The sequence below is a fragment of the Elaeis guineensis genome, chromosome 11 (assembly GCF_000442705.2).
Source record: "Elaeis guineensis isolate ETL-2024a chromosome 11, EG11, whole genome shotgun sequence".
Taxonomy (NCBI): Eukaryota; Viridiplantae; Streptophyta; class Magnoliopsida; order Arecales; family Arecaceae; genus Elaeis; species Elaeis guineensis.
Genome location: NC_026003.2, coordinates 30,915,471 through 30,923,355, shown reverse-complemented (window position 1 = coordinate 30,923,355; position 7,885 = coordinate 30,915,471).

The window sequence follows — 7,885 nt, the reverse complement described above, 5'->3', positions numbered from 1 at the left end:
TATCTTCAAATCTTTAAGCAAATGGGCAAACTATTCTTGCATATGACCATTTATATCACATGCCAAAAGAATCATACTCTTTTCAAGCATATACACCTATAATGCATTCTTTTGAAATTATTAATTCACATAAATGCTTTTGTTCAAATGTTTTGTCATCATCAAAAAGGGGGAGATTGTTGCTCCTAAATTGATTTTGATGATTACAAAGCAGATTGAAGGGATACAAATAATTTTAAATTGAAAAAGTCTTTATGCTCTTCAGGGGAAAAATCATAATTTTACTAAAATCCTGATTTGATAGTATCATTTGGTAGAACAAATGATTTGTAATCTATTGGTGAAAATTTCATTATTTTTGGACTTATATTTTTGAAGTTATGAAGGTTTGAAGTGCATGAGTCGACTAATGAGTCAACTCATGGCACAATGAGCTGATTGGCACGCAAAAATTTCCCTTGGCACGCTGGATTTTTGGCTTGGCATGACCTGTGAGTCGACTCATGAGTCGACCCACAAGGCATGAGTCGACTCATGAGTCGACCCCTGCTGATTTGAGCCAAAAAATTCCAGAAACCAAATCTCTGGTCTTTGCAACAGAGGTTGACTCATGAGTCGACCCCTGAGGCATGAGTCAACTCATGAGTCGACCCCTGCGATGGAAATCATCTGCAACGGCTAGTTTTTTGCCCGTTTTAATTGCCTTTTATGCTTCCTAAAAATGCTCTAACGGCTCTTTTTCTGCCTAATATGTTTTCTCTTATTTCTTAATGCTATAAAAGATTTCAAAAGGTGAAAATACAAGAGAAGAGAGAAGATCCAAAATATACAAGAGGAGATCAACGAAATACACAAAAGAAAAAGAGAGGGGATCCACAATCCACACGAGAGAGACAAGAGATCCACAATATACACGAGAGATTGTGAAAGAGAAATTCAAGAGCATTCAAAGAGAGGATTTTTCAAGCCTATTTTTCAAACTTGATCAAGAGCTCTTTCAAAGCCTTCAAGAAGTCTTCAATCAAGTTCATCTTCTTCTCAAGCGTTCATCCACCTTGAGAAATCCAAAAAGGAGATTCTTCATTTGAGTAAAGTATTTTTATTGTTATATTTGCTCATTTAAGGAGCTATTCTTGTACTTATTTGTGCTCTAAACTGTCTTACTCTTTGTGAGTAATTAATCTTATTTTTGGAGGGTTTCCAAAACAAGGGAAGGTTGATCCGAACTTGAAATCGGAGTGTTTTGGGTTAGCTTGTACCCGGGAAACAAGTGGACTAGCTTGGGATAGCTAGTGTCGGAGTTTCCGACGTTTTGTATTCGGGTTGAATACAAGTATAGTGGATTGAAATTCCCAAGTAGGAGCTTGGGGAGTGGATGTAGGTGCAAGGTTGGCACCGAACCACTATAAATCCTTGTGTTTGTGGTGTGCTTTATTGTTTCTCTATTATATCCTTACATTCTTGCTTTAGGTAATTAAACTTGATTTAAAGTCTTTCTTCTCATTCATCAAGCTTTTAACAAATACTTTTCATAAGTAATTAGTTAAGATTAAAATTTTTAAAAACCCAATTCACCCCCCCCTCTTGGGTTGCATAGCTGGGCAACAATATATCACATATATGCATGTAAAATTTAGAGCTAAACAAAATTCAGATCTACTACATGATATCATATATCTCATATACTAATCATGGATCATATTAAAAATAATTTTATGATCTTAAGCATGCAATTATATATCACATATATGAATTATAAATCAGATCATATAAAATTTTAGATTTATGCATGCATCTACATATCATGTGAACATGAACTAGAAACCATTTTAGATCAAAATTCAGATCTATATATGCTTTCACATATCAACTATATATTCTAAGATCAAATATAAAATTAAATTTTAGATTTAAAGATTCATCTATACATATCATGTATCAAAAAAAAATCAAATTTTGAAACTCTATTCAAAATATGTATGATAATTTCAGTAATATGAAATCCGTGGCTCTGATACCACTGTTGAGATTTGAGGTTTGGGACATGCATGTGTGTTTCAAAATTTTATTTTCTAAATACCATAGTGAAAGATAAAATTAAAATATTTTTAACCTGAATCATGTATGCATAAAAATATAAAACTACAAAGATCTAGTTCATGTGCTAAAATTGACATATGCTAAAATTTAGATCGTGATCAAATCGTATACTTATTTTGTAATCTTTTTCTTCAAATCTGAATCTGAAAGAGAAAAGATTTTCTTCTAGCCACACAAGTGTTCGATCTTTATGGGTATCTGAAGGAAAAATCACCTTTTTCTTTTAGGATCTTCCAGATTTCATCAAATCTGGGATAGAATAATTTTAAAAAAAAATTATCCTATATTTATTTCAGATCTAAATCTCTAGATCTAATTTTATTATCTAATATTAATTCTAAAATAAATCTAAAATTATGAGGAAACATGAAATACCTCAAGGATAATCTGATTACCCTGTAGATGATCGCAGCAAGCCTGAGGTTCTGATTTAGCCATGCAATCGCCTGGCCTCTACTAGTATCCACTCGGATAGGACCTGGATCAACTTTTCCTCGTGAATCGTTGCTCCAAAAATTAAAACTAAATCTGATTAGGAAGATCTTCAAAAGTCTTCCTGAAGTTGGAGCAGCAGCCTATCGAAAAAATACTGTAGCCTTCCTGTTCAAGGCATCACCATGCCTTAGACCTTTGCCAGATGGACGTCCAACTCCTTGGATGTGAAGAGGAGAGGGAGAGCTACAGATGGGACATAGAGAAGAGGAAAGGGGGCAGCAGCTTTGATGGGTTTTGTGCAATCTCTTAAAACCCTAGGAGCAGACAAGGTTTATATAGACTCTGCTGCGCTGCGCAGTGCCACATCATTCGACCAATCAAAAAATTTCAATAAATCTAAAAAAATTTTGATTGGTGGAGTGATGTCATCTGATCACATCAGATAAGAATTTCCACCATCTCTCTTATGTTGGCACCATCTTTGGATAAGCACAAGGAAGGTTGGCACCAACAAGTCCATGTTGATCAAGACTCTCCATCCTTATCCATTTGGGGCGCCCACTTAATTCAATTGGGCTCACACCATAATCTGATTATGGCACCCAATTTAATATGGTTTTGGCATGTGGACACTCCACAAAAGTCCTCCAATGAGCTGTTGCCAAGTGGCCTTCAGTTTAAGACCCATATGTCAACATTTGATAGATGTCCTAAAATGAAAATGGCAGGTGACAAGAATTAGTAGGTGTTGTCTTAAATTCATCTCATGAATTAAGACAAGATTTTTTTAAGCTAGACAAGCTTCATTTAGACTGAGAAAAACTTTTTCAAGATTCTTTGGGTGAGTCAAATCACATTTGGCTCAGTCGAGATAGAAAAGATTACACGAGAAAAAAGTTAGGCTCAATCGTGTGCTAGCACGATTTTCTTGAACCTAATTGGATCTAATCCAAATCAATTGAGCTAGCCCAATTGATGACATCCAGATCCTAACCCTTGTTAGTGTGATCCAGCTAGGTTTAATTCTGTATAGTAATGAGACATGTCGTGATCTCATCATCGACATCATCGAAACTCCTTTCGATGGATCAGAATTCTTCTGATTCAGACAATTAGAATGATCGATCATCAAGATCATTCTAATTACTTCTAAAATCCACCAGTGATACCTATCAGTATATGGTGGCAACCCATCAGAGCTAAAGATGAACCTCTCGGTGCAGCTACCTATGTGATTGAGTTCCTCTATCATGAGTCTCGACTGAATTAGGGTTAAGGTGAACTCATCAAACCCAACATCAGTCATATGAATTAATCAATCGATCCGAGTTCGATGTAAAACCCCAATGAAAAATATTTTTTCCATTATTTCACTCTGCCATGGCCATGGGCTTAAGGACTCGATCTTTCGATCATCATAGGACTACTCTCATCTACCAAGGTTGATAGATCCCATCTTGGTGCAACCTAGTTCCTACAGTGAATATGCTACAGCCAACATACACCTCAGGGTTTCGAATGGCTAGGAGATCGAGTTATGGTGTAGTCAAACTATAATACACTCAAGGTAAACTATCGATGCACCTCAGGTCAAAGAACTAGACACATAACTGCAGTATTGAGCTAGTCATCGATGAGAAGGTAGACTTCCTTATGACTGCTCGAGGTGGTCATGCTCAGTACTCTCATTCTCAACGAATATCTATACTCTCGCTTTGGTGTCTCCATATCGTAGACTCAAGACACATCTATCCTAAGAAAGCGATGTACACCAACCTTCCAGATCGATCACCATCCTCGTGATGATTCTATGGTCAGGAGCTGTTTATGAGTTAGTTATATAAATTCATGCCTTAAATTTTCAACTCTTAAAAAATATGAATTGACATTCCTACTAACTCAAAGGATGTATCACATACATAATGTACATAATGTGATAGAAGAATAATCGATTTATTGATGTTGGGTATAAAATACCCGCAGCCGAATTCGACAGCAGTACGGCTCCGCCCGGACTCCTACGGGAGCCGGGCTCCACAGTCGACATCAGCACGGCTCCACCCGGACTCCTACGGGGCCAGGCTCCTCCTTCGACAGCAGTACGGCTCCGTCCGGACTCCTACGGGAGTCGGGCTCCACAGTCGACATCAGCACGGCTCCACCCGGACTCCTACGGGAGCCGGGCTCCTCCTTCAACAGCAGTACGGCTCCAACCGGACTCCTACGGGAGCCGGGCTCCACAGTCGACATTAGCACGGCTCCGCCCGGACTCCTACGGGAGCCGGGCTCCTCCTTCAACAGCAGTACGGCTCCGCCCGGACTCCTACGGGAGCCGGGCTCCACGGTCGACATCAGCACGGCTCCGCCCGGACTCCTACGGGAGCCAGGCTCCTCCTTCAACAGCAGTACGGCTCCGCCCGGACTCCTACGGGAGCCGGGCTCCACAGTCGACATCAGCACGGCTCCGCCCGGACTCCTATGGGAGCCGGCTCCTCCTTCAAAGCAGTACGGCTCCGCCCGGACTCCTACGGGAGCGGGCTCCACAGTCGACATCAGCACGGCTCCGCCCGGACTCCTACGGGAGCCGGCTCCTCATCGGCAGCAGGACGACTCCGTCCGGACTCCTGCGGGAGCCAAGCTCCGACCTCAGCATCAGCTGCAGGGGCCGAACCCCACCCACGACCTCAACCGAGGGGGGGACTCCTCCCGGACTCCTGCAAAGGCCGAACTCCGACCGCTGCCGAGCCTTGATCAACAGATCCGCATCCCTTGGCAGATAACAATAACTGCCAAGATCCCGTTCCACTTCTGTAGCGGATTCCACGCGGCTCCACCTCCCCCTGCGACAGGTGCTGCACGATCCCACTACTCTCTGACAGGCTGTGTTAATAACTATGATGCTGCTCCGCTCCTGCGGCAGGTGCTGCACGATCCCACTACTCGCTGACAACTAGCAGCAACGGACGCCGCTCCACTACTTACAGTAGGCCCTACGTGGCGGGCTGGGGCGATGGCCACGGGTCACCCCACTATCTTCCGCAATCAATTTCCTGACCATGGGCGGCCCACTACCAGGCGGTTACGAACGTCGCCATCAGTCCGTTGCCTCCCCCGCCTATAAAAGGGGGACTCAGATACGTTATTCTTTAAGCTCTTTTGCCTTATCTCAAAACTCTACTAAACTCTCCGTTCGAGTACTCCATTCTTGTTGAGGCAGAGAACTGACTTGAGCGTCGGAGGGTCTTGCCGGAGCAACCCCACCTCCGGTTTAGACTTCCCTTGCAGGTCCCGGCGGCGACTGCGGCTTCTTCAACTCCAGCTTCTCCGACGCAGACAGATTTTTGCACCAACAAATTGGCACTAGAAGAAGGGCCTTGAACCTTCACAGCACCCTTGTTCTTGAAGGAGTGCTCAACGGACCCGCTTCCGACCATCTTTTTCGGCATCCAATCCTCTTTTCCCCATCCGATGCCCTCCCGTGAGGTTTCTGCACAACTACCTCCGGCTATGGTTGCTGATAAAGGGTGGCCGGAGGACCGGCCTTCGCCGGATTCCGTCAACGTCATCTCGGGAGAATCCCGGTCGGAGGCAGCTGCACCCCTCAAGCGGCAAAAAGTCGAAGAGCCCATAGCCTTCACTGAAGAAGACGCCCAGGGAGTCCAATTTCCTCATAACGATGTGGTCGTAGTTTTCTTGAACATAGCAAATTATGACATCCGTCGCATTCTCGTCGACAACGGAAGTTCGGCCGACATCTTATTCTACAGTGCCTATTCGAGAATGGCCACTCTTGGCGGTCATCTAAGGCCGATGTGCTCCCCCTTGATAGGGTTTACTGGTGATGCCGTTCCGATGGAAGGAATGATAGCTCTAACTGTGACCGCGGGTCAGCATCCAAAGCAGTCCAGAGCCCTGGTAAATTTCCTGGTGGTAAAGGCGCCGTCTGCCTACAATGCAATTCTTGGTCGACCCGGCCTCAATGCCCTTAGAGCCGTTGTTTCAACCTACCATTTGAAGTTGAAGTTCCCCACTGACAAGGGGATTGGAGAAGTTCGGGGAGACCAAGCGCTGGCCAGGCACTGCTACAATATTGCCCTGCAAAGAAGCGATCAAGCGGACTTCTGTCCAGTCGACGGGTTGGATGCGTGCGACGACCTCACTGAAGAGAGGGGCGGCCCGATCGAGGACCTAATACCAATTCCTTTGAATGATGGGAATGCGGAGCATGTGGTGTTAATTGGCTCCAACCTGGAGGAGGAGGTGCGGATGCATCTCGTGGATTTTCTCCGAAGGAATGCGGACGTTTTCGCATGGGTCCCGACGGATATGCCGGGGATTGAGACAGAAGTCATGGAACATCATCTGGCGGTCGACCCTAAACATCGGCCAACAAAAGAAAAAATTCGGAGTCATGCCCCGGAGAGGCAGAAGGCGATAGCCGAGGAAGTGGATAAACTTCTCAAGGCCGGATTCATCAAGGAGGTCAATTATCCAGAGTGGATCTCCAATGTTGTCTTGGTCAAGAAAGCAAACGGCAAGTGGAGGATGTGTATCGACTTCAAAAAGCTGAATAAAGCTTGCCCAAAGGACAGCTACCCCCTTCCCAGGATCGACCAACTGGTGGACGCTACCTCGGGTCATGAGCTTCTCACTTTCATGGATGCATTCTCCGGCTATAACCAGATTAGAATGTCATCGGAAGATGAAGAAAAGACCGCTTTTATCACTAATCGCGGCCTTTACTGCTACAGGGTTATGCCGTTCGGCCTCAAGAACGCGGGTGCAACCTATCAACGACTGGTGAACAAGATCTTCAAGGAGCAGATCGGCCGAAACATGGAGGTTTATGTGGACGATATGCTCCTGAAAAGCAGGTCTTCCGAAAATCATGTAGCCGACCTCGAGGAAACCTTTGGCGCTCTTCGAAAGTATAGAATGAAGCTGAACCCGACCAAATGCGCCTTTGGGGTAACCTCAGGAAAGTTCCTGGGCTTCATGGTGTCGGGGCGCGGGATCGAGGCCAATCTGGAGAAAATTCGCGCCATCCAAAATATGACTGCCCCAAGGTCGATCAAGGAGGTTCAATGCCTCACGGGAAGAGTCGCGGCTCTTAATCGCTTCGTCGCGAGGTCGGCCGAACGATGTCTGCCCTTCTTTCAAACCCTCAAACAGTCGAAGAACTTCTGTTGGACCCCTGAATGCCAACAGGCATTCGAAGAATTGAAAAGCTACCTTAGCTCGCCCCCACTACTGGCGAAGCCCGAGCCTAAGGAGGAATTATTTTTGTACCTGGCGGTCTCTCCCACAGCCCTTGCAGCTGTCCTTGTTAAAGAGGAAATGAGAGTCCAGC